The sequence below is a fragment of the Chelonoidis abingdonii genome, chromosome 11, assembly GCF_003597395.2.
Source record: "Chelonoidis abingdonii isolate Lonesome George chromosome 11, CheloAbing_2.0, whole genome shotgun sequence".
NCBI classification, from domain to species: domain Eukaryota; kingdom Metazoa; phylum Chordata; order Testudines; family Testudinidae; genus Chelonoidis; species Chelonoidis abingdonii.
Window position 1 is genome coordinate 11,696,366 of NC_133779.1, and position 26,045 is coordinate 11,722,410.

Below are 26,045 nucleotides of genomic sequence, written 5' to 3' on the forward strand. Positions count from 1 at the left end.
GCATCTCTGACACTTGCTCTGTGTTTTTGGGCCCATCCCTGAAACAGGCTATCATCACGTTGGGACACAAACAGCCCCTGTGCGTTGGCTTCCAGAGCCAGAAGGGACGTTAGCTCAGCCAGTCTGACTCCTGGACAGCCCAGAGACTCCCCACAGCTCCCTCCATTGAACCAAAAGCACATGTGGGACAAAAATCTCTCCCAGGAAGGCCTCCAGCCTGGCTTTATCTCCATCAGGCAATGGAGAATCCTTCCCTGCCCTGCATGGTTTGTCCCAGGGTTTAATCACCTGCCTGGTTAAGAAACAGGGCCTGTTTCTCACTGGGACTCGTCTGGCGTCAGCTGGGCCCAGGCTCCCCAAGGCTCAGCCTGTTCCCAGCATTAGAGGGGAAGGGATGTGAGGGGGAGGGTTTGTGAGAGGTGGGAGCTTTGGCTGAATAGCCCCAAGTCACTGGAGCCCTGGGCTGTGGGCTCAGCTCTTACGTAGCATTGTCAGCCCTAGAGCTCAGAGCCCATCACCAAGGGGGGCTGGACAGGTGGGGACTGGCTGCCCCAAGCACCCCTGCGAGGGAGCAGTGTGTGTGTGGGGGGGACGGAGCAGAGTTCTCCTGATGCCTGGGGACTGAATAGCACTGCCTCCCCAGAGTCAGCAGCGTGTGGTCCCGAAGTGATGGCTGAGAGCTCCTCAGGTGACACATGGCCACAGCTGCCATCCCAGCAGGTGACCTCCCAGTGCCTATGCAGGGCATGGCTCACACACAAGGGCAGGCATCTTGGGGGCTGCCCGGCCCCACTCTGCACGGAGAAGGAGCTGCCTTTTCTCACCTGCTCCCAGTCCTTCAGTACCTGAGACCAGGTTCAGGAGCCCAGCAATGCAGATGGGCACCTTGTGTGACTGACAGAGTGCACAAGAGAGTGATGTTCCTAACTCTCATTGGCTGCCAAAAGGAGTCAGGTCCCCGGTCTGCCTAGGAGCTTTGGTGAATCCCACTATATGCCTGGCTGCAGCATTAGGTGCCTAAATACCTTTGTCACGCTGACTCTTGGTGCAAAGAGAGGCAGCATGGCCTAGTGGTTGGAGCACTGGCATGGGAATCAGGAAATCTGGCTTCTGTTCCTGGATCTTCCCTGCTGGGTGATCTTGGGCTGGTGTCTCCACCTTCCTGTGTCTCAGTTTCCCCATTTGTTTCCCTCCTGCGTAAAACATTTTGAGATCTATGTATGATCTAGTTATGGTTATAGTTAAATCCTTCAGCCAGGCCTTAGTTTAACAGGGTGGGTTTGGCTGAGTCCTCTGTTACTAAATCAGGAGAGGGGTTTTATCAATGTATTTAATGTGTGTTTGATTCTCAGGCTCCCAGCGCTAAATAAAGATGCTGTGGCCGTGGGGGGGTGTATGGGACAGGAAACGGGGAGCAGCGACAATGATACGTGAGGACAGGACAGGCAGAGCAGAGAGGGCTGCGGTGTCCCTGCTGCCTCAACTATATGGCCCTGACGGGGACTTGGAACAGCGACAGTGTCTGGGTTCACAACCCAGAGGGGCAAAGGGGGCAGGTCGGAGCAGGGAATCACTACAGATTGTCTCATCCTATACCCATCTGGATCAGTCATCGCTGGCTATTTCTGTCCCTCTTGGTTCCCACCACTGCCCTGATGATCCTGTTTCTGTGCCTCTTGCTGCCCGGTGAGTATCTGGAAATCTTGCGCTAATTTGTAGCAGGTTGGGAGGAAACAGAACCGAGAGCAGCCACTAGCCCAGGAAGTCAGCAAATCTCCTTTAGCGGCAGAGAGGTTTGTGCTGTTGTGATGTTTGAGGGAGCAGGACTATCCTAAACCACCACAGGGCCAGGGCTCGGGCTAGAGATAGGCCGGGGCTAGCAGTCAGTACTGGCTGGGGCTACAATCACAGCTTCAGAGACTTTAAGGCTAGGAGGGACCATTCACCCCTCCAATCTGACCCACTGACAGCCCAGAGCAGAAAACTTCCCCCAGCTCCCCTGTACTTGTGTTTGACTAAAGCATCCCCCAGAAAGGCCTCTGGCCTGGCTGTGACTCCCCGACTTCCCTGGGGAGCTTGCACTGGGTGTTAATCCCCTACACAGGGAGAAACTGCTGCCTTCTTTCTCACTGGCGTTTGCCCTTGGGTCTTGTTCTGCCTGTCTCTGCTGCGCTGACGAGCCCATCAGCACTTGGGGTTTCTCTCCTGGAAGGAGTTTAGACACCGTGACCAGCCCAGCTGTCTGACCAAATACCCACACAGCTCCCTTGGCCTCAACTGGGAGACCTCTTCTCCAGCACTTGCAGCTTTTTTCTGGCTCTGCCCTGCACCCTTGTTGGGAGATGTCACTGGGCCCAGCTCCCCATGCCAGGCACATGGAGTCAGGATGGGCTGGGCTCGGGGGAGGATGCTCATGGGCTGTCTGCTCATCCTGGAGGCAAAGAGAGCAGGGATGGCTCTTGCCATTGGAGGGTGGAGGATTGTCATGGTCCAGCCCCAGGGCTCCCTGTTACCAGTGGGCCAGAGACACTGAGCTGGGCTCCAGGCTGGGCTTCAGTTCTGGATTCCCCCAGAATTTGGAGGTTCTGGGTCTGGGGCTCAGAGTTGGGGTGGGTCATTTCGCTGCCCCAAGCACGGCAGGCAGGCTGCATTTAGTGGCTTGCCTGCGGAGGGTCCGCTGGTCCCGCAGCTTCAGCAGACTTCCCGTAGCCATGGTGCGGGAAGTCCACCGAAGCCGCAGGACCAGCAGACCTCCCTCAGGCAAGCTGCCGAAGGCAGCCAGCCTGCTGCCCCCACGGCGACTGGCAGAGCGCCCCCCGCGGCATGCCACCCCAAGCACGTGCTTGGCGTGCTGGGGCCTGGAGCTGCCCCTGCTCAGAGTCAGACTCGTTGTAAAGCCAGGCCCAAGTCATGCAGTTTAGGTCCAATCCCAGATCTGTGTTTTTTTGTTTTTGCGGGGGGAGGAGGGTGTTGGGATCAGGGAATCAGCTTTGGGCCTGTCTCTCAAACATCTGTATCAGATCTGGGCCCTGTCCCTGTCTGTCTGTAGCATGTTCCGTGCTGCAGGCTCTGCTGGGCAAGTGAGGGGCTGAGCTCAGTTATCAGGGCTGGGGATGAAGGAAGGTGCTGCCAGGCTGTTAGCAGAGCCCCATGCAGAGACGCTCAGTGCTGATCCCCCGGGGACATGGGAACCCTCTAGGCCGCCCCCATGGGCCTCACCAGCCCAGAGGGGACCTGGTGGGGGAGGGGTCAGGGCTCTGCACAGTGCATAGCACAGCCTCATGGACCAGTTGAGGGTGCTCCTGGTGTGATAGATTGGGTAGGAACCAGGACTTAGGGGGAGCAGAGACCCCATCAGCTATTCAGGGCATCTCACAGCAGGGGAGGTTCTAGCCCAGCACTGAACACGTCACCTTTCTGTTCCCAGCACTGAGTCCCAGCAGCCAGGAGATCTGCTCAGCTCCTGGTGAGTCCATCTGTCTGTCCCCAACCTACCTATGGCATTTACTCCTCCCTCTCCTGGCCTCCCTCCAACCACCACCCATTGGGCCGCTCCCTGCTCAGCACAGTGCCAGCCGCAATGGCATGGGAAGGTGGATGGGACTGTGTGAGATCTGAGTGGGGCACCAGGTCTCCTGGCTGACCCCTCCCTGCCCCAATGCCTTGCAGCTCTGCACTGACCCGGGTCTGGTATGATACATGGGTGAGAGAGTCACATGCATGGCCCATCCCACCCCCAGGGCACTGGCCCTGGGAAATAGAGAATGCCACGGCTCTGACCCCAAGGGATTTACCTTCCCATTATATTGGGTCCCAACCCCTCGCAGGGCTGTCCCTAGAGTGCTCTCTCTCTCACAGAGATACACACAGCCTGCACCTCATTCTTAAATATCAGCAGCACCATTAACAGTCAGCCCTGGACTGGCAGGAGGCTTTCAAGAGGGTACGGAAAGAAGGGACCATTAGATCACCCAGGCTGAGCTCCCATATGACCTAGGCCATGGACCTGCGCCCAGCAACCCTGTGTCAAGTCCAGCAGGGGCTGGTGGAGCCAGGACATGGCTTTTCAGTCATGGCCGCGTTTCTTTGCTGGCTGCCTGGGCAGCAGAGCCAGGAGATGCTGCCAGCCAGGACAGCAACAGGGGACACTGCCATGGAGGGGAAGGTGTTGGGAAGATATTGACCTACCCAGAGGCAGCTGCAATTGCCCTGCAAGTTCAGAGCTGGGTCCCATCGCCCTGGTGATTCCTGGGAAAGGGGGATCCTCTCCCTGCTGCTGCTCCTCCAGGCCCTTTCCTTAGCCTGGCCCTGGAATTGCCCTCAGATTCGCTTAGCCAGTTGGGAGCGGCGGAGGGATAGGAAGGGCATTAGGACAAGGAGGATGTTGGAGCAGACATTGGAGTGGTTAGGGACTGGACACAGCTCCTTTGCTGTTAGTGAACTCCCTGGGGCAGCAACTGGCCTCCAGCCTCAGATCTGATATTATCCCCCTATTGTGCTGAAATAAGAGCCGGCTCCAGACACATTGCGCAGACCCTACAGCCCTTTTGCAGGCAGATGGTCTCCTGCTCTGCAATTTGACACTGGCCCCTACCAAGTACACAGCCCTCAGCCCGAACCCCATGAGCTCAAATGAGCTGACATGGGTCAGCTGCAGGTTTTTAATTGCAGCATAGACATAACCTTAGAAGCTGCGAGATGCTTCCACAGCAACCAACTTTCTTTAGCAAAATGGTCCCTGGGCTCCCCCTAAAATGCCCCACTGACAGCTCTGATCCATTCCCCTTCCCAGGTGCTCTCCCTGCCCCCATCCTCTACCTGAGCCAGATGCCCGTCCAATCAGGGGGCTTCGTGATGCTCCGGTGCTTGGTGTTCTCCCAGGCCCCTGCCACTCACATCATCTTCTGTAAGGATGGGAAGGAGGTTTCGTCCCAGATGGGTTCAAAGAAGAAGGCCACTTATGACTATAACTATACGGTGTCCAGTGGCAGCTCCGGGAATTACTCCTGTGGCTACGAGATCAAAGACAGCAACAACTGGGTGAGCCAATCCCAGCTCAGCCCTGCTAAGCACTTCAGTGTGACAGGTGAGTCAAGTGTGTCTGTGTCTGTATGTCAGACCGTGAGGAAGGGAGGGAAAAGGCATTTCTCTCCTGTAGGAAATTCTGATATTTTAAATTTTATTTTCATATGGAATCAGGACAAAAAGTCAAAAATTCATATATCAGCAACATTTTGATTCAGAAACACTGAAGATTCTTGCTGAAAAGTTTTTATTTTGAAGAAGCAGCATTTTCTGATGGAAAACTGTTCCGCTGGATATTTGTTGACCAGCCCCTCACACATTTCTATACAGTGTACTGACCTCTGGTCCCAACTGAGGAAAGCTCTCAACTGTGTGCTCAAGTCCAACCCTATTCAGGACAGCACTGATGTAGGGGCTTATTTTTAAGCAACTGGTAAAATCCCACTGATGGAACTAAAGTGGTTGTTTAAAGTTAAGTTTTGTACCTGGGTGCTGTTCCAAATAGTGATGCTTCCTTGAAGCAGGGCAGTTCTCACAGAACTGGGGAAAAGCCCAGTTTATTTCCACAAAAAATTGTGAAGAAAATGTCAGTCAGTGTTTTGATGAACATGTCAGTCAGTGTTTTGATGAAAAAATATTCATGAAACTCAACAAAAAGTTTTCCTGTAATCTCATTTTGACTAGATATTTTCCTTTGATCTGGGTTTTCAGAGCAAAAAATAGACAAAAATATCAGTTGGAAACAAAAATAGTTTTGCTTTTTTCCCTTTCAAATGGATGTTTTCCTTCCATTTCTGGATTTGGAAACCTAAAATGAAACAACACTGTCTGTTTAAAACAAAATAAAATGTTGTCTTTCATTTCAAAATTATTTTTCTGGAATGACTGAGAAGATCATTGAATATGCACTGTTTGAGGGAAACATTTTGATTCAATCAAACTGTGTTTGGATTAAAAAATGTTGGGTCAAAATGACTTCTGGAAAAACTTTACTCACCAAGAACAGCCAATAACGTCACCCTTCAGATAACCGTGGGGTGAGTGACCCGGGTTTCTGAGGACATGAGGGGTCACTTACCACAGGGCTCAGCCAGCTCCAGCCAGTGGGGACTTGCCGCTAGCTGCTTGGAGAGGCCATTCATTCACATTGAGGTTCTTTCCTAGGGCTGGATCTGAAGCTCCTGTTGGGAATTACAATCCCTGCTGTCGTGGTTCTGGCTGTGGTGCTTTATGTGCTGGGAAAGAAAGGTGGGTATGACACTGAGGCCAAGCAGTGTTAGCAAATGTACAGACAGACATGGCAGAGAAAACCCCTTAGATACCCTGTACCCAGTGTGTCTGAGATGAGACAAACAGATCACTAAGGATGCAGGTCAGAAAGGCATCCCCTAGTCAAGAAGAGCCTGTATGCTTGTGCACTTTCCTGAATCAGGACCTAAGAACTCTGAAGATAGAGCTCTGGACACAGCTCTGCCCTGCCAACCTTTCCTCACATGGCGTCCCCAGTCCCAAGCTTTCACAGCACTTGAGTCACCTCAACAATCTTGAGATTGGCTTAAAACTCATGGGATTTCCAACAAGTCACCAGTGTGCGGTCTTTGAATTTGCCTGGGGGATTTGATCTTTTGAGGTCTTTGGGTCACATTTTCAGGCTTTTCTCCACAACAGAGTTAAAATTTATTTGTGATGAAAGCCAAGATTCTCACTCAAGCCCCTGATTCTCAGATCTGGGGCTTTATGGAGAATGTAAAATGCTGTGAGACTGACTCTAAAATTGTTAGACTTGGCCACACCACTTCCAGGGGCAGTCAGTGGGGCTGGTGCAGAAGGGCTCAAGGCTGGCCCATGAGGACAGGGCTCGGCACAATATAACGATTAACTGGGGCCATGTTGCTGAGTTTCCATCTTTCTCTCTCTGCCCACAAGGAAACATGTCCATGCCTCTGATCACATTGTCTAACTGCCTTTCAGCCATGTCCCTGCCAAGGAATCAAAGGTAGGAGAAATTATTCCCTTCCCCCATCTCATTTCCATTCTGGGTCTCTTTCCTTTGCCTCACGGAAGGGCCAGCGGCCACTACAGCATCTCAGCTGAGTGCTCCTGCTGTGGGGGGTTTCAGTCTGTTTGTTATCTGGAGGAGTTTTTGAAAGCCAGGGCAGGATGAACTCCCTGGTTGGGGTTTCATGGAAATGCTTTAAGGAAGGGGTTTGCCAAAGCGATGTGTCCCCATCGAATTCACCAGCAGCAGAGTGAGCGTGTTTGAAAATCTCCCCTGGGTGTGTGAAGGAATGAAAGTGATCCTGATTTACACTCAGGGGAGATCAGGGCTGGTTGGCCACAAAGTGGCATTGACCGACCCAGCCAGTTCCCTAGAACCGGGTCTGTTCTTCTGCGGAAGGGCTGGGAGTGGCCAGGCCTGGCTGGGAACCAAGGGTCTCCAGTCCATCCAGCTGTGGTGGGTAACACCCAACACTAGCTCCATCGGCTGCAGCTGGTTTAGTGCCAGGCTCGCCGCATCCAGACACGGACTCACCCCGAAACACTCACAGTGGGTTCCTTCACAGCAGCTGTGATTTCATTGCAGGTCTGTGCATGGGGTAGTCGTAGCACTTCCCCATCTGCTGGGGAGAGCCAGGCAGCAGGGACACCTGTGAGTATTCAGAGTACACTGTACGTGTGAGCAACATGCTGTGCTGAGGGGGCTCTGAGCCGGTTGCCTCTGCAGCACAGCCCAGGAGGACCAGCTCATAGGGACCCCAGGCTGCCCCTAGTGCCAGGGGAGCTGCTAAGCACTGCTGGGTTGCTGTCTGTCCCCCACCCAGCCAGGGGGCTCTGAGGGACCCCTGCCAGGTCCCAGCATACACAGAGACCCTGAAGGGACTCCCCAAAGAGTGTCTAAGGATCACTCCCCATTACTCTGCAACTAGCACCTGCCACTCAGGGCTCCCCCTCAACTCCTGCTCTGATTCCCGATGCTCTTTCTGCAGCTCAGTAGGCCCACTGCACTTCTTCTGAGGGCCACGGGACCCATATGCTTGTTCTAAGGCCTGCCTCGCCCATGCTGGCCTCACAGCTCAGAGAACAAAGCAGATTCATCAGCTGCACATTGCCCCTAGAGGGACTCCAGCAAATATACCCGGTCATGGCCCAGAGGGACATGATGTGGGGAGCAGCCTGCCCTGGGCTGTGGGTGGGGCAGAAAGAGCCAGGTGGGAGTTCAGGAAGCCCCTAGGGTGACCAGCTGGACACAGAGAGGGAAAGGAGCTTGGGGAGACTAGAGGCAGATTCCAGGCTCTGCCAGTATCCAGCCCAGTCTGGGTTCTCAGTGCAGCGACTCTGCCAATAAAACTGGTGTGGGTAGGGGGAATAAGGCACACAGACCCTCAGTGCTGGGAGCCCCCACTCCACAAACTCCCAGCTGTGTGTGTTCTCTACCTGCCTCCTGTCCCTGATTTAGGGCTTTAAACAGTTGCCTGTCTCCAAATATTCCTCCCTCCTTCCTCTACCATGTGTCTAGCCTGTCCCCACAAACACCCCCACTTCCCCTCCTGAGACATGGGAGCTGGTTAGCAGATTGGGCCAGCAATAAACTGGCTGGGGATCTGAAGCTGAACTTCCATTCTGTTCAAAGATATTGAAGTTGAGCCTTGATTATTGTAACCCTTCTGCCAGCTGGAGTTGGTAGCAATGAGGGCCGGGTTCAATATCTGAGGGTTCCTTTTCAACAATACAATCAGAACTGGCTCGAGCCCCACACAGTGACCTGAGACAATTACACATCACCCCTGGCTGCCTCTGAGAGACAAAACTTCCCCTGTCGCAAGCACAGAGTCTGAGTGTAGAAAAGAAACTTTTAATAAATAGGGGGAAAATAACCCGGCATTAACTTGGGAAAACATCGCAAACAGGATTCATAAACATAAAACTATGCATAGAACACTCACCCAGAGTACATTGGGCAGTGTCCTTTTGCCTCAGGTTCTTAACTCTTTAATGTTTCCCTCCCTTCTCCCACCACCACATCCTACTTACAGTTGTTATCTTTGGTCAGTGAAACCCCAGACCCCAAAGGTGCCTTTGCAGTGCTCACCTCCTAACCTGGAAGTGGGTGTGTGTGAGGAAAACACCTTGCTTGTTCTGTTGTCTGGGTGCTTACTCTGGCAGCAGTGACCCCACTAATAATTCAGTACCCTACGGGACAGCCTATATCCTCTGTAATGTTTTGAGGTCCTATCATTCCATACAATACAAAGCACTCAGTACCAAGCACTCAATGATTTCAACTATTAGTGGTAGATTCTTGTATCAGAGACACAGTCCTCATCCCTTGCCTAGTGAATACAGTTATGTAGAGGGTGAATCCCTCAATCAGGGTATGCCAAGCACTATCCTGCTGCCCTTGATTCACAGAGCAAGGATAACAATGCTTTGTTACCCCTGCCCCCAATAACAAAGTGACAACAACAGCCCAAAGTGACCATTTTGGCAAAACAGCTCCATGAGGTTGTGCACCTAGGCAGAATGGGCGTCTATGCAAACAAGATTGCTTCACGAAGTCTCCTTCCCCAGCTAATCATTGGATTTCAGGAGAGAGCACATGCAGACCCTACAAGATATATGTTTAGTTTTCAGAATTTACATATTGTGAGCCAAAAATGCAGTTTTATTTCAGTGAAAAAACTGCAAACAATTTTATTCATAATGTTTCATAGAACACTTTGGGGTTTTTTGACAGAAAAAAATCAAAGTGAACCAAAATAAAACTATTCATTACATTTCATTCTGAAAATAAAAGAAAAGTGTCCATTCAAAACCAAACAAAATTAACATTTTGTTTCTTTCAGACTTTTTTCATTGAAAATTTAATTAAAATGAAACTGTTTGGGCCAACCATATCATTTTGTTTAAACTATTGTTCATGGGGGGGAGGGGAAGCAGTTGAAACAATTTACCGAATTCTAACTGAGCACAAATGACATTTGTCCTGAGGTGTCAGGGATTTTTGGTCCTCCTCCCCTGACTCTCCCCAATCTTAACTCCAACGTGACCAACTGGAGTTTTGGCTGGCAGTTTGGTGGGCTGTTTTGCTGAAATAGGACAAGATGTTAAATTCTAATCTTTATTAGACATTCCCTGCATAAATGGTAAAGCCACCACGTTTCCTGATTATCCAGAAGTAGGGTTTCTGCCTTTCCACTGATTGTGAGCTGAATCAAGATCTAAGGTCCTACAAGCAGAACTAGTCATCATGGGAGGAAATCTGCTCACAGCTGGATTGCTGAAAACAGAGATTGAGCATTCGGTGTGACTGATACACCCTGTCCTTATTCCTTCCACAGGGAACGAGGTCAGCGCGACACCAGTAACCCTTCTGAAGATGATATTCACTGTAAGAGCTTTTGGAGAGTATGGGGTTAGTGGGGTCACCAGCACATGAGGGAGAAAGGTGGGGGTTGAGGGCAAAGGTGTTAATTGATGGGGGATGGACAGATCCCAGCTCAGACTGTTTGGCCAAGAGTTAGTCCAACAAACTGCCTGTGATAAAAGTGAGTGAGGAGAAAGAGTTTGCGGAATCCCAGGGATTGTGCATTTGAGTTCCTGAGGTTCCTGTATCCTACTTTTTGTCTGTAATCCCCAGTCCTGCATTGCCATGGCTTAGGTGACTGAGCCAAAATGTTACCCCTTCCTGTCCCTCATGGAAAGGACATATCTGGAAAAAGCTCTCATTGGAAAGTCTTCCACCCCCTTCACTGGGAGCTGGGTCTGCTCGGTGATGACCAGTCCTTCCTGCCCTGTGCTAACATGGACCTGTAGCCATCTCACAGCTGGTATGGCTGAAGTGGCCACCGTATTTTCCCCTGACTCACAGCCTGAGGTGCTGGGAGTTGCTGAGGTTTTGCCAGGTTGCCTGCTGCACCTCCGGGTCTATGTATCAGGGCTGGCATTGAACTGTGTCAACATCTATTCCCCAACATCGAGCCTGGAGTGGGGGCATTTTTTTCAGCAGGTGTCCACGCTCCTTGGTCCTTGAGAGTGCCTGGTCATGGGTGGGGACTTTCAACATCACCCTTGAAGATTGGGACTGCTCAGGGACCGAGAGGTGCTCGGCCACCATGAATGTCCTCCAGGAGATTGTAGATCATCACTCCCTGGTGGACATCTGGTGCGACTACCACCCAGACGATAAGTCCACTTTTACTTATGACTGGGTGGAGGTAACTTGGTTACACCACTCCCAGATGGATTACATTTATTTATCCCGTCATCATCTTTCACGGGCCCACTCCTCCAGCATTCGGCCAGCCCCGTTCTCGGACCACCATCTCATCTGGTGGTTGTAACAGCCTCTCTAAGCTTAGGGTGGTCAGGGCCAGCCTACTGGCATTTTAACAATAGGTTGCTGGAGGATGAGGGCTTTGTGGCATCTTTCTGGGAGTTTTGGCTGGCCTGGTGAGGGCAGAGGAGTGCCTTTCCCTTGATGCTGCAGTGGTGGGATGTGGGCAAGACATGTGCCTGGCTCTTCTGTTGTGACTAAACCCAGCACACCAGCTGGTGGATGAATGTGGCGATAGAGCAGTTGGAGCAGGAGGTCTTGGAGCTCGAGAGGGATCTGGCTGCCAGCCCCAGGGATCTATCCCTCTGTGGAGCATGCCAGGAGAAGTGAGAGGAGCTCAAGGTTCTTGAGGACCATCAGGCCCAGGGCACGTTTGTTTGATCCCGCATTCGTCTCCTTTGGGAGATGGATCGTGGCTTCTGCTTCTTCTACACCCTGGAGAAAAGGAGGGGGGGCTAAGAAGCATGTCACTTGCCTTTTGGCAAAGGACGGCTCCCCCCTCAAGGATCTGGAAAAGATGTGTGGAAGGGTCAGGACCTTCTATGCCAATCTCTTTTCCGCAGACCTGACTGATGCTGACATTTGCAGAGTGTGCTGGACTGAACTCCCAATGGTCAGCCTGGGTGACCAGGACCGGGTGGAGCTAGCTTTCACTCTGGCTAAGTTTTTGGAAGCCCTTTGTCCCATGACCACTAATAAATCCCCGGGCATGGATGGGCTGACCATGGAGTTCTACCATATGTTCTGGGATATCCTTGGCCCAGACCTAGTCACTGTCTGGGTCAAATCCTTTGGGAGCAGGGTTCTTCCTCTGTTGTGCAGCCGAGCTGGGCTCCCCTTGCTACTGAAGAAGGGGAACCTCCACAACCCTTCGGAACTGACATCCCATCTCACTTCTCAGCATGGACTACAAGGTCGTAGCGAAAGCCATCTCACTGCAGCTGGGGTCCATGCTGACAGACATCGTCCACCCTAACCAGACCTACACTGTCCTGGGCTGCTCCATCTTCCACAATCTATACTTGGTCCAGGATCTCTTGGAGCTTGGTTGTAGAGATGGTCTGTCATTCTCCCTCCTGTCCCTGGACCAAGATGAACATGGGTATCTCCTGGGCACTCTGTGGGCGTTTGGCTTTGGGTCCCTGTTTGTGGGTTTTCTCCAGGTGCTGTATGCCTCTGTGGAGTGTTTGGACAGGCTCAACTGAATCCTGACCAAACTGGTCAGCTCTGGGCGAGGGATATATCAGGGGTGTCCAGTGTCAGGCCAGCTATATACTCTGGTGATCGAGCCCTTCCTCTGTCTCCTTCGCCAGAGGTTGACAGGGTTGGAGCTCCAAGAGCCAGAGTTGTGGTTGGTCCTGTTGGTGTACACCGATGACGTGTTCCTTGTGTTCCAGGACTTGGGTGACCTAGTGTGGGTGGAGGCCTGCCAGGCTATCTACTCGGCAGCCTCCTCCACCCAGGTCAACTGCGTCAAGAGCTCTGGCCTAATGGTCGGGGACAGGTGGGAGGCGAGCTCCCTCCCACCCACACTTCAAGCCATTCAGTGGAGCGTGGGTCCGCTGGTCTATCTTGGTGTTTCCTTTCTGCCATGTATCCTTCTCTGCTGGAGAACTGGAAGGATTTGGAGGCCAGGGTGGGTGAGTCCCATGTAGCATCAGGTTGGTATTTTGAATCAGAATATTTCTGGTTTTGGCCAAAATATTTCAGTTTTGGGGCATTTACTTTTTGAACAAAATGCTTACATTTTCTGCCAAAAGCTGCCTCTGTTTGTGACAAAAGAGCTCTGTAGAAACCCAGACAGACAGTTTCCACTGAACATCTTCAACAACTGTATTTAAAAGTTCTTCTGCCATGGTATCACCTAACAACCCTGTTCAGGATCAGGCTTCATTGTGCTCAGTGCTCATGGGGGTTCCCTGCCCTGCCTGGGGGAGGTGGGAGCCGTGGGGTTATAGTTTGTGCTCAGTGATGTGCCTTCCCTTAAAGGTATTTACACTCAGTGACAATGTGTAACTGTCCTTCTCTCCCCAGATGCCTCGGTGGACTGGCTGGGAAGCTCCAGGGTGAGTCACAGCTTTTATTAATGATGAAGTGATAGAAAGGAGCGATTTGTTTGCCTGTTCCAGCTTGGCAGTGACCCGTTGGCTCGGAACATGGATTTACTCAGGATTCCCAAGCTTCAGGTTGTGTCTGTTCCCCTGGTCTCGCTGCTGGGGCAACAGATCTCCACCCAGGAGCAGGTAGCTGCCTCCCACATCTGCTGTTACCCTGGCCAGTCAGGCCTTGTCCTTCACAGACATACATTCAGGCAAGAGGAAAACATCCTTCCCAAACTCACACCGCAGTGATAGGGGAGAATCCCCCACAACTTGAAAATCTATCCTGCTGCAGAGGGCCTTTCCCCACCAGCCTCTGCAATCAACCAACCAACCAAGGCAGAGATGTTCAATGTTTCAAGGTTCTCATTAAAACTCTTAGGAACTGGACAGTCAAATCCCCCAGGCAAGTTTGAAAACCTCCAAAATGTGTGAGACAGATCCTATTAGTGAAGCCTCAGCAACACTCACTGGTAACCTGTCCTCCATGGGCTTCCCAAGTGGGAAGGAAGACAGGCAAGGGGTGTCCTGGGAGGTTCCCATTGACTTCTGTGGGGGCAGGATTTCCCCCCACGGGTCTCCATGCAATGTAGGTGTCAGTGTGGCATGCACAGGCTCACACTGCTACAAGCAGCTAAGTGGTGATGCACACACCCTGGGTGTTATGTTAGTGGGAGGGAAAGCTGCTAACACAGAGCTTCCTTCCCCCAACTGCTTCCTTATGATAATTATTTGTCCACATTCCAGCTGATATTGGCAATGAACAATAACACTGAATTTTTTTCTTCCTCCCCTTATGATTCACAGGAGGAGTTTGGATCACACACGTTTAATTTTTTCATTATTACTTTTAAATATGTGCCACTTTATTGAGAGTTTAAAGCAGTGCCACAAAAGGAAGAGTCATGACTGGCCATTATGGAGGGATGTCTGGTCTCCTTAGAGATAAAGTTAGTATCCCAATATCAGCGTGATTTTCACATACACTCCGTTGTCTCTTCTACAAAACCAATTCAGTGATTACAAAATGTTCATTGCTAGATCCCACCACTAGAGATATCTTGTCCTAAGTGTTTGGAGCAAAGAACAGAAATGATCTCAGAGAGATGGAGTCTCGTTCACATTCCAGGGATTCTCCTAGTATTTCTGTGGCTGCTCTTATACTATCAAAAACTGATTTATCCCTTAGAGCTTTTCATAAATTTCTCTAGGACAGGGTACTAGTTACAGAGATTTATGATTCATGTGAATTCACAAGCTGATTTAATGTTTTTAAATTATACATATTGGTCTCCCTTTTGATCCAAGCAACTAGCCAATATTTGGAGTTGTGTGTTTCTCTGTTGACAGGAGAAAATGATGACAGAGTCAGGTACGCGTGTTGATGCAACCCCATTCATTTACAATGAATCAACGAAGTCCTGTTTTCCTGAACACAGCAAGAGGCACTTTCTTTGATCCCAGCTCCAAGTCTTTTTCCAGCCAGCACTCTGTCCAAAAACTCTCTCTCCCTCTCAGCTTTTTCTCAGGGTCCTGCACCAAGTGCCCTCTGCCTCTGTCTGTCTTTCTTGTTGCTTTCTCTGGTTGCTTCCAGTTGTTTCTGCTGCTTGTGTCTCACACACAGCTGCAATCAAATCAGCCTCTGCCCCTCACTTTCTTACCAGACCCTTAGGAACTCACTTAGACCACATGACTCTGCCATACCCAGGCTTGCTTGTGCTCCAGTGCTTGAGGGCTGGTTGCCTATTGCTTCAACTGAAACTAAATAAAAGGGACATTTAATGCTTCCCTTATTTAGTCTGAATCAAAGGTTGCTATCACAGCCACCAGCTTCAGCAAGGTGCTACGATTGTCCATAGATTGGAGAAATGTTTGTTGGGAGCAACTAATCTCCAGCATAATAATATTATTTTAAAAATTGCCTAGAATCATTATAAATATCGCCATTAATAACATCAGTGATTAAAATATGAAACTGGACAGGAAAAAACTACACCGCCTGCAGCACAGAAGAATCCTTATTTCAGATAACACCAACACCGCAGGGAGAATCAGGCACTGCCTGGATGTGTCAGCTGGCATGGAGAGAAGGTGAAGGGCTCCACTGCCCAGCAGGCAGGTGTCATAGCAAAGCCCAGCTGTCTGGGAGGCAGAAAAGGGCCAGACCAAGGCTGAGGAGGGGGAAATCTCAGCTGCCTGCCTCAAAGGGGTTGATGTAGGAAGTGGGTCCATTGGTGTTTCCCAGCCTAGATGCCCATTAGAACTGCTCCTGATGTACATTCAGCAGTGCTGTCAGATGGGCATTTTCTGGCTTCATTTCTCTGGCTTTAGGCTGGCTTAGCAGAAGAGTAACATTACTGTGTTTTATCTTAAAGCAACCATTGCCCCAGAGAGAAGAGACATCGACATATGCGGACATCACTCTGCAGCAGGACAGATGTCATTAATGCTCCACTTGCTGAAATGTAGGACTCAGTGGGCAGCTGCATCACAGACCTCCCAAAATCAGAGGCAACTGTAGGGGCTGTGCAGCCAGGCAGTGGGGATCCTTCTCCGGGGCCACAGCTGGACAATGCACAGCGGCCAAAGTGATGCATGAAAAAATGTTTCTGCTGAATAAAATTGGGGAAAATAAGCAAACTTTATATTCCTACACCCTGTCTTTTTATATCGCCAGCTCCGCTCCGAAGTCCACTCAGTGCCATTTAGAGATTCCACTGCCAACCCAAAGTGTACAAAAATCACGAGGAAGGCCCTCCAAAATCCCAAGATTCTGTTTCAATTCACGAGCTTTAAAAAAAAATACAATTTTTGTATCCTTTTATTTGCCTTCTGGTGTTTGGGCCTTTAGGGGTCAGATTTTCCAGTTTTCCTTCACAACCAGGAGGGCTGGAAATTTAGTTTTTTAAACAAAAGCCAAAATCCCAACCTAATCTGAACAACGCAGGAGCTGGGGCTCTAAGAAAAGCAGCAAATAGTTAGTAACTCATTTACAACAGCATCAGTGTCACCTTTGAATTTGCAGGTTCTGTGACCCACGTCTGTTAAATGCCATGTTGGTTTGTAGGGACGTTATGAAATGTAAATATCAAGCAAAAAGAATTTGTCACAAATTGTGGTTTTGTGAAACTGTGTTTGTTCCCCTCAGCCAGCTACTGCAGCCATATGGTTGCAAGAGAACATCATGAGAGCATTTAGTTCCCCAGAAAGCAGTCACTTCAAGAAGCAATTACATTACTTTAGTGTATGTGATCCAAGGACCTCTGGAGCCAACTACCAGAGGTCCCAAGGGTACATAAGGGTTACAAGGATCCCCGCAGTCTGGGATTTACTTTTCAGTTCACCAAAGTGCATCATGTGAGGTTTCTACTGAAAGCCTGGGTCACACTGGGCCTCATAATTTTTGGCTCGTGGATGGTGGCTGTAGACGTGTGGACTCACCCCTGCGGTGCCTCCTGCTGGTGATTTCTAGGAATTAGCTTGTTCCAGCTCTGGAGCATCCTCTGCAGGCCAGTGATCCACCTGTCCTCTGGCTCCCACGTCCTTTCCTGGACCCCAGAGCCCCTTTAACCAGGGTGCTACTCCCTGACCATACCCCACTGATCTGGGTCTTCCCCTCCCAGGGGAACCCCCAACCCACTATCCCCACTTTGCCTCAGTTTTGGCTACTGTCCAGTCTTCATCTAGCCCCCATTCACTGGGGCAGACTGCAGTATCTGCCACTCATCATAGGCAAAGGGGTCTGGACTAGCTGCCTTTACTCACCCTCAGGCTGATCCACTGCAAGCCCAATACCTATGTGGGCCTAGAACTAGGCCCTGCAGCCTGGGGAGTTGCTGGCCTAGGGCTTCCCAGCTCCTAAGGCCTTTCCCCAGCCCTGCCTCACTCTAGGTCCCCTGGGTAAGTTCCCCAGCAGCCAGGCCTGTCTCCCTCTCCAGTTAGCAAGAGACTCCTCCCTCTAGATGCCCTGACCTTTTTAAAAGGCCCAGTTGCTTAGTTTGGGGCATGGCCTCAGCTGCAGCCACTTCCCCTAGTCAGCCAGGGTTTTACCTTGCTCCGCCCCAGGCCTTTGCAGGACTTTTCCAACCCCTCCAGGTTCAGAGCGGGTGCTCAGCCCACTACAGTGGCATTAAGGTTGCAGCCCCTATACTGGCTCCTCACTAATCTCCTGTTGCGTTTTTGGCTACACTTTCCCCCTCACTTCCTTCTCTACACGCTCCCTATCCGTGGCCCCACCAAGTCGTGGGATCTCCTGGTCAACCTCCTCCTCGCCCTGGTTAAAATGGCCATCTACACAACCAGGGAGAAGAGGTTGGCCGATGGAGACTCCGGTGACTGTGGGGCTTGTTTCCGATCCTTGGTCTGTTCACGTATCTGGGCAGAGTTCCTTTGGGCGGCATCCACTGGCTCCCTTGATGCCTTCGAGGAGCAGTGGGCGCTGTCCGGGGTTCTCTGCTCGGTGTCCCCGTCGGGCTCCCTTCTTATGACCCTTTGACCTCACTCCTGTCCCTGTTCTTTTATTAGTTGTCCCCCGCAATCAGTGGGGTTCTGAGGTCCTGTGGGTCCTCCCCTTAGGCTGGGGGGGGGGGGGGCGACAACCTTCAGTGGCGGTCTCCACCCACACTTCCTGGAATATACCATAGATACAGTGGCAATTAACGGTGCAGCCCCTATACTGGCCCTCACTAATCTCCTGTTCGCGTTTCTTGGCTGCACCTTTCCCTTCACTCCTCTCTAACAGCTCCCTACTCTGCTGGCCCATCAACGCCCACGGATCTCCTGTCAACTCCTCCGCCCTGGCAACAATGCATACTACACAACCACGGGCAGAAGGTTGGCAGGCGGACTCCGGTGACTGTGGGCTTGTTTCCGATCCTTGGTCTGTTCCACCAGTAATCGCAGGCGAGCAGTCTCTGGATGGCGCATGGCCCTTGATGCCTTACGAGGAGCAGTGGGCGCTGTCCGGGTTCTCGGCTCCAGTGTACCCAATCAGCTCCCTTCTTATGATCGCTTTGACTCACTCTGTCCTGTTCTTTTATTAGTGTCGCCCCCGCAATCAGCTGGCCGTCTGAGGTCTGTGATCTCACCTTAAGGCTGTGGGGATCCTTTAGCAGTGGCGGGCTTCTGCCCGCTCCACTTCCCAGACACCCAATAGATACAGTGCCATTAATGAGTGACTGAACATAGGTAAGGGAAGTTCCAAGTGAAGTTGGGCACAGCCCCTTTCTAGTGGATGGGAAGGTGTCTTCTGGACAAGGTCAGGAGTCAGAGATGAATATATTCCAGGGGTTTGATGAATCTTGCTGCTTTAAAGAATTACATGTGTCTATAACGCACATGGAACCAGAGCACCATCACATCCCAAATGTGAAATGCACTTAAGGTGTGTCTTGCGAAGGCTCTGTTTACACATCGCCAACGGCGCTGTGTGTCCTACAGTGGTGGGAGGAGGGCCCTGAGCATCAAACCATACAGATTAGCCTCAGTCACTGTTTCCAACCTGGTCAGTCATCCAATGGCTTAACATGATGGAGTACCGTTACTCGATGAGAAAGTAAAACCCATTGACCAGGGAAACTAACAACAGAAACACCAATAATAAAACAGAGATGCACAAACTAAACTTGGGTGCGGCAATTGAAGCTTTAGAACTCCAATCCATATCATAGAAATCAGGAGAGGACCAAGGAGAAAAATTCACTACCCACCCCCTGCCAAAGCAGGACCAATTTCACAAACTAAATCATCCCAATCAGAGTCTTTTCAAGCTGACCTTAAAACCCTAAGGAAGGAGATTCCACCACCTCCCTAGGTAACCTATTCCAGTGTTCACTCACCCTCCTAGTAAAAATGTTTTCCTAATATCCAACCTAAACCTCCCACACTGCACTTTGAGACCATACTCCTTGTTCTGTCAGCAGGTACGACTGAAACAGTCTAGATCATCCTCTTTGGAATCCCTTCAGTAGTTGAAAAGCAGCTATCAAATGCCCCCTCATTTTCCGTTCTGCAGACTAAACAATCCCAGTCCCCCAGCCTATCCTCATAAAGTATGTGCTCCAGCACCCTACATCATTTTTGTTGCCCTACCCTGGAATCTCTTCCAATTTTTCCACGTCGTTCTTGTAGTGTGGGGCCCAAAACTGGACATAGTACTCCAGATGACATCTCACTAAGTGAATAGAGGGGAAATGATACGTCTTGCAATCTGCAAGGCAATGCCGCCTACTTATACAGCCAAAATGCTGTTAGCCTTCCTGGCAACAAGGGCACAACTGTTGACTCATATCCAGCCTTCTTCTCCACTGTAACCCTAGGTCTTTTTGCAGAACTGCTTCTAGCCATTTGGTCGCTACGTCTGTAACAGTCAACGCGACTTCTGTCCTAAGTGCAGGACTCTGTACTGTCCTTGCGAACCTCATCAGGTTTCTTTGGCCCTGTCCTCTAATTCTGTCTAGGTCGCCTCTGTACCCTTATCCCTTCCCTCCAGGGTAACTATCCACGCCCTCCAAGTTTAATGTCATCGTGCAAACTCTCCGTGAGGATGCAGTCGCACGCCATCCTCCAGATCATTAATAAGAATATTGAACAAAACCACCCCAGGACCGACGCCTTGGGCACCCACTTCAAATCGGACTGCCAACAGAAGCAATGGAGACATTGATCACTACCAGTTGAGCCCAACAATCTAGCCAAGCTTTCTATCCACCTCAAGTCATTCATCAGCCCATACTTTTTAACTTGCTGGCGAGAATACTCTGGCGACATATCAAAAGCTTTGCAAAGTCAGGCTAACACAGTCCAGCTGCCCCCTCATCCACAGAGCCAGTTTACGCCCCTCAATAGAAGGCATAGGAGGGCTGGGGGAGAAAGCCAACTGGCACCTGGGGGTATGGGGGGATGTCAGAGCTGGAGGCGTTGGTGTCAGGAAAGCTTTCAGATAAGAGGGGGAGAGTGGGGATGGAGGGAGGTGCTGGGGATGGGAAGGGAGCATAGAAATGGGCGAAGGAGGAGAAGGAAGGGAATGAGATGGGAGAACAGGAATATGGAAAAAGGATGAAGGAGAGGCAGAGAGTATACGGTGGCAGGTTATATGGGACTCTAGGTGCGGCTCCAGGCAATATTACAGGGCTGGAGGTCCTGTCTAGCAATATCTGGAGCTGGGTCTCTCCCCGACCCTGACCTGGATCGAGTCCTGGCCCCAGCCCCCGCGGGTCTCCCCCACCGCCTGCCCTGGCTGCTCTTCGCTGAAGGCGGTCCCAGCCTCGGCCTTCCACCCTCCTGCGTCCCCCCTCCGCCGTGTTCCTGCTTGTGCTGCCAGAGAATGGCTCCCAGCAGAACTGATGTCTGCTGCCCCAGGTCCTCAGCACCAGCATCTGCCAATGGATCGCAGGCTGCTTTACCCTGCTCTTCGCCCTAGCCTGAGCTCTTCAAGCCTCAAACGCCCTCTTCCCAGCCAGACCCTCACCTCTGCACCCGATCCCTGCCCCAGCCAGAGCCCAGCAGCCCCCTGCCCCCAATCCTCATCCCCAGCCAGACCCTCATCCCTCCGCATCATGAACCCCTCAGCCCCAGCCACGAGCCGCTCATCCCTAGCACCCGAATCCCTGCCACCAGCAGAGCCCTCACCCGGTGCACTCTAAATCTCTAGCCCAGCCCTGGGCCCCCCGCCCCCCCCGCACGAACCTCATCTCTAGCCCCAATCTCATTCCCTGCAGGCCTGTCCTCTGCCAGCGTGCACACCTCCCCTTCCTACACCCACCTCCAGCCGAGCCTGCATCCAAACTCCGTCCCAAAGCCTGCACCCCTCACCCCCTCCTGCACATCCACTCCCTGCCCCAGCCCAAAGCCTGCACTCAGCACCCAAACTCCCTCCCAGAGCCTGCACTCCTCACCCCTTCCTACACCCCCACCACCAGCCCAGAGCCTGCACCCAAACTCCGTCCCAAAGCCTGCATCCTTCCTGCACCCTAATCCCCAGCCCAGGACCTGCACCCCAGATCTCCCCCCTGAAACCCTGCCCAGAGTCTTAGGCAGGTGGAGGCGGGTTTGAGGGGCGGAGTTGGGGGGGTGGGGTGGGATTCTGGGCAGTACCAAAATTTCTACAAACTTGCCTCCCATGGCTCAGAGAAGCAGGATAGAAACAGGGAGTGGGGGGTGAGAGCCCAGACAGGGCCCAGGAGAGGTGCCCTTTTTGTCTCTGAAGGACTGTGGATCTTCCTCCAACACACGCTCACATAACCCTGCTTCTTAGAGCATAATTAAATTCCCCGCCTTTTCCAGTTCCCATGTGGCAGGGATTTGCTCATAGGAATGCGGCAACCAGGTCAGACAATCTCTTATGCCACATGGGATATACTAGGACCTTCAAGTCAGGGGAAGCCAGTGGGAGCTGGATGGCAAACCCCCCACCCCAGGCCCCAAAGTGTCTGCAAAGGGATTGACCCCCAGCCTAAGGCTGCAGAGCACATCCCAGAGCTGAGGGGCCACCCCAGGGTCTGTCTAGATTTCATTCATTTCTGATTGGTGTGTTTTGCTGACATTCATGATGGGTTTACAGGCTTCTGCAATGTTGCTCCATCTGTGTGTTACTGCAGGTCACTTATGGGTATAATAGGGCGAATAGTTGATATTTCAGTCCATCAGCAACCTGAAACTCAGAGCAGGTATTTTGCCTGTGGAATTTGTCAGTAAATCAGGAAAGTCTGTTTTCGGGCCATAGAAAACTCTTCATTCAGGCCATTCTGGCGTGGGCTATTCTCTTGTCAAAGCCTTTCTACTTGGCACAATTAATATTTATGTAGTTATGCAAAGAGTGAGCTAGTGAAAATGACTCTGTAGGGTTGAGGATTGAGGGGCTCACCTGGGTGGTAGGAGCTATGGATTCAAATCCCTCCTTGGAATGAGGAAAAGAGAAGATATGAGTCAGTGTCTGCAACCTCCTGAGTGCCTTAAGCCCCAGGCTGGAGAGTCGTTCTCATGCTCTGTGGCCCAGGGAATAGCAAATTTCTAGCTGATATTTAGAGGACAAACATACACTTCTGAAGCTGACCTGAAAAACATACTAAAAACTTTTGCCCAGCTAAAAACTAATCATGTCAAATTTGTGAATAGATTTGGATTGGCCAAAACTTCATTTTCCAGCTAGGAAAATATTCATCCAGTAATTTTCTCCCAGCTGTGGTTTGGTTTGTTGTTGTGGGGTTGTTGGTGAGTGCCGGGACTACACACAAGTGTTTGTTTGAAGCTTTGTGACTGCTGGGGTTACATTTTGATTTATTTTTGTAGGTGCATCTATGAGCCCTGGGACATTTTCCATATGGGATTGTTATTGTAGGGTTGTCCATAAGCGTTGAGGCTATTCATATGCTGAAGCTGCACGAATACCGGTTTGTTATCACAGGATTTTTTCATGAATTCTGGGGATTACTCTTTCTGGCTTGTTGTTGTAGGGTTACTTGTGAGTGCTGGTGTTACGGTCACTTTGGTTTGTTATTGTAGGGCTGCTCATGGATGCTGGGTGTGTTAATAACAGTAGTGAAGTGGAATGAGAATCCCCAGTTGTTTCCATGTGTAAATTGCCACCCTTGTTAGAGTCAAACCCCCATGTGCTCTTCTATGGTCAGGGGAGGTGACTTCACTGGGGGAGACCTCCCTGTATTCCTCTGCTGTTTCCCCAACTCTGCCACAGAGCAGAAACTCCTTATCTCTGTGAGGGCTGGTCTACACTGGGGCGGGGGGGGGAACGATCTAAGATATGCAATTTCAGCTACGTGAATAGCGTAGCTGAAGTCGAAGTATCTTAGATTGAGTTACCTACCGTCTTCACGGCGCGGGATCGACGTCCGTGGCTCCCCATGTCGACTCCGCTACCGCCATTCGCGTTGGTGGAGTTCCGGAGTCAACAGGAGCGTGTTTGGGGATCAATATATCGCGTCTCATCTAGACGCGATATATCAATCCCCGGGAAATTGATTGCTACCCGCCGATACGGCCGGTAGTGAAGAAGTACCCTGAAAGTCATCTCTTAGGAGGTTGGTTTCTTTTATAAATCCCGTTGCCAGGATAATGGCAGGTCTGTGGGTTTGGGCTCTGTCCCACAAAGGGTCCTCCGATATCCTTTGACCACAGTGAATGAGAAACTGAAGCTACTCACAGCCTGGGGGGCACCAATCCCACTGGGTGCCCCTCATGTCAGGACCCTCCCACATTGTGTCCTGTGACTGAGGACTGCGGGGGCAGTCACAGAGATGGATGCACATGTGCTGTGTTTGTGCCCTGGAACAGAAGCAGAGGCACTTGAACCTGAGATGTCAGGGAATGCCGGGGAGTGGTAGCCCAGAACCCCGAGGAGGCAGCGAGCAGGAGCAGAGGCAGAGAGGTAAGCACACTGGATTTTTCAATAATTTTTCGCTTGGTTTGTACCCCGTGTGTGTTACCTTTTTTTTTCCCAATAATGTTGTTTTTTCTGTACAATGCCTTGTTTAGTTTTGTGGTTTTCTTTTGAGTTCTGGAGCTGCACATGTGGCTTTATTAGAATCATAGACTTTAAGGTCAGAAGGGACCATTATGATCGTCTAATCTGACCTCCTGCACAACACAAGCCACAGAATCTCATCCACCCAATCCTGTAACAAACTTCTGACCTATGCCTGAGCTACTGAAGTCCTCAAATTGTGGTTTAAAGACCTCAAGGTGCAGAGAATCCTCCAGCAAGTGACCCATGCCCCACGCTGGAGAGGAAGGTGAAAAACCCCCAGGGCCTCTGCCAATCTGCCCTGGAGGAAAATTCCTTCCCAGCCCCAAATATGGTGATCAGCTAAACTCTGAGCATGTGGGCAAGATTCACCCACCAGACATCCAGGAAAGAATTCTCTGTAGTAACTCAGATCCCACCCCATCTAACATCCCATCAGGCAATTGGGCATCTACCGCTAATAGTTGAAGATTAATTAATTGCCAAAATTAGGCTATCCCATTGTGACAAACTGGGAATGTTCTTAATGTTTTCTCTGCATACTGTGTTGGTACATCAGTGTCTCCTATGCAGTTCTTAAATATCTAGGTGGTGGAATAAGGGTATGTGATAGCTACAGAGCAAAGGGCCAGTGCTCCTAAATGCTTGGCACTCTGTCTCCTAGCAACTGATAGCTTGGGCCCCTCCTCTGCAAAGGTGCCAACTGAAGGTGTTGGAGACAGAGAGATCAGGTGACCTCTTGTCCCGGGAAAGGAACTCAGCAGAGAAGAAGGGGATGGAGGGGTTTTCAGTCTGGAGCTGGCTGGGGACGAGAAGTGAAGTGCAGATGTGGGGGTCTGGCTCACTGCCCCCCAGAATGGACCCGGCCGAGGGGTCCGGTTCGTGGTACCTACAAGCTCTGTTTTAGACCATGTTCCTGCCATCGAATAAACCTCTGTTTTACTTGCTGGCTGACAGTCATGTCTGACTGCAAAGTGGGGGTGCAGGACCCTGTGGCTTCCCCAGGCCCCCACCTGGGCGGGCTCGCTGTGGGAAGCACACGGAGGGGCAGAGGATGCTGATGCTTCCAGGAGACCAGGAGGTGAAAACTGTGTGAGCTTCTTGCCTGAAAAAGTCTGCTCCAAGGAGAGGAGGCTCCCCAAGTCCGGCTGGCTTTGTGGGAGCAGTTTCCAGAGCATTGGCCAGGCACTCCGTGACACCTATCATATCATCTGCTCCATAAACTTATCAAGCTTGTCTTGAAGCCAGATATGGCTTTTGCCCCCACTGCTCCTCTGAAGGCTGTTCCAGAACTTCACTTCTCTGATGGCTAGAAATTTGTCTAATTTTAAGTCAAAACTCCTGATGGCCAGTTTATATCCATTTGTTCTTGTGTCCACATTGGTACTGAGCTTAAATAATTCCCTCCCTCTCCTGGTATTTATCCTCTTGATATATTTATAGAGAGCAATCATATCTCCCCTCAGCCTCTTTTTGATTAGGCTAAACAAGCAGCTCTTTGAGTCTTCTTTCATCAGACAGGTTTTCTCGTTCCTTGCATCATCCTAGTGCCCTTCTCTGTCCTGTTCCAGTTTGAATTCATCTTCTTAAACATGGGAGACCAGAACTGCACAGTATTCCAGATGAGGGTTTACCAGTGCCTTGTATAATGTACTAACACCTCTTTATCTCTACTGGGAAACCTTGCCTGATGCATCCCAAACCGCATTAGCTTTTTTAACGGTCATTCATATTGGCAGCTCATAGTCATCCTGTGATCAACCAATACTCCGAGGTCCTTCTCCTCCTCTGTTACTTGTGAAGTGATCCGTCCCCAGTTTATAACCAAATTCTTATTAATCTCTAATGCATGACCTTGCACTTTCACTATTAATTTCCTATTACTTCGAGTTTACAAGGTCATTCAGATCTTCCTGTATGATTATCGCTCTTCTTTGTGTTAGCAATACCTCCCAGCTTTGTGTCATCCACAAACTTTATTAGCACATTCCTGCTTTTTGTGCAAAAGTCAGTAATAAAAAGATTGGCCCCAAAACTGATCCCTGAGAAACTCCACTAGTAACCTCCTTCCAGCCTGATAGTTCACCTTTCAGTACAACTCGTTTTAGTC

General features: G+C 50.8%; 1 pseudogene; it reads left to right on the forward strand.

Moving 5' to 3' along the window:
* Positions 1–26,045, forward strand: part of LOC142047556 (butyrophilin-like protein 9) — a 174,233-nt pseudogene that overhangs the window by 57,754 nt on the left and 90,434 nt on the right.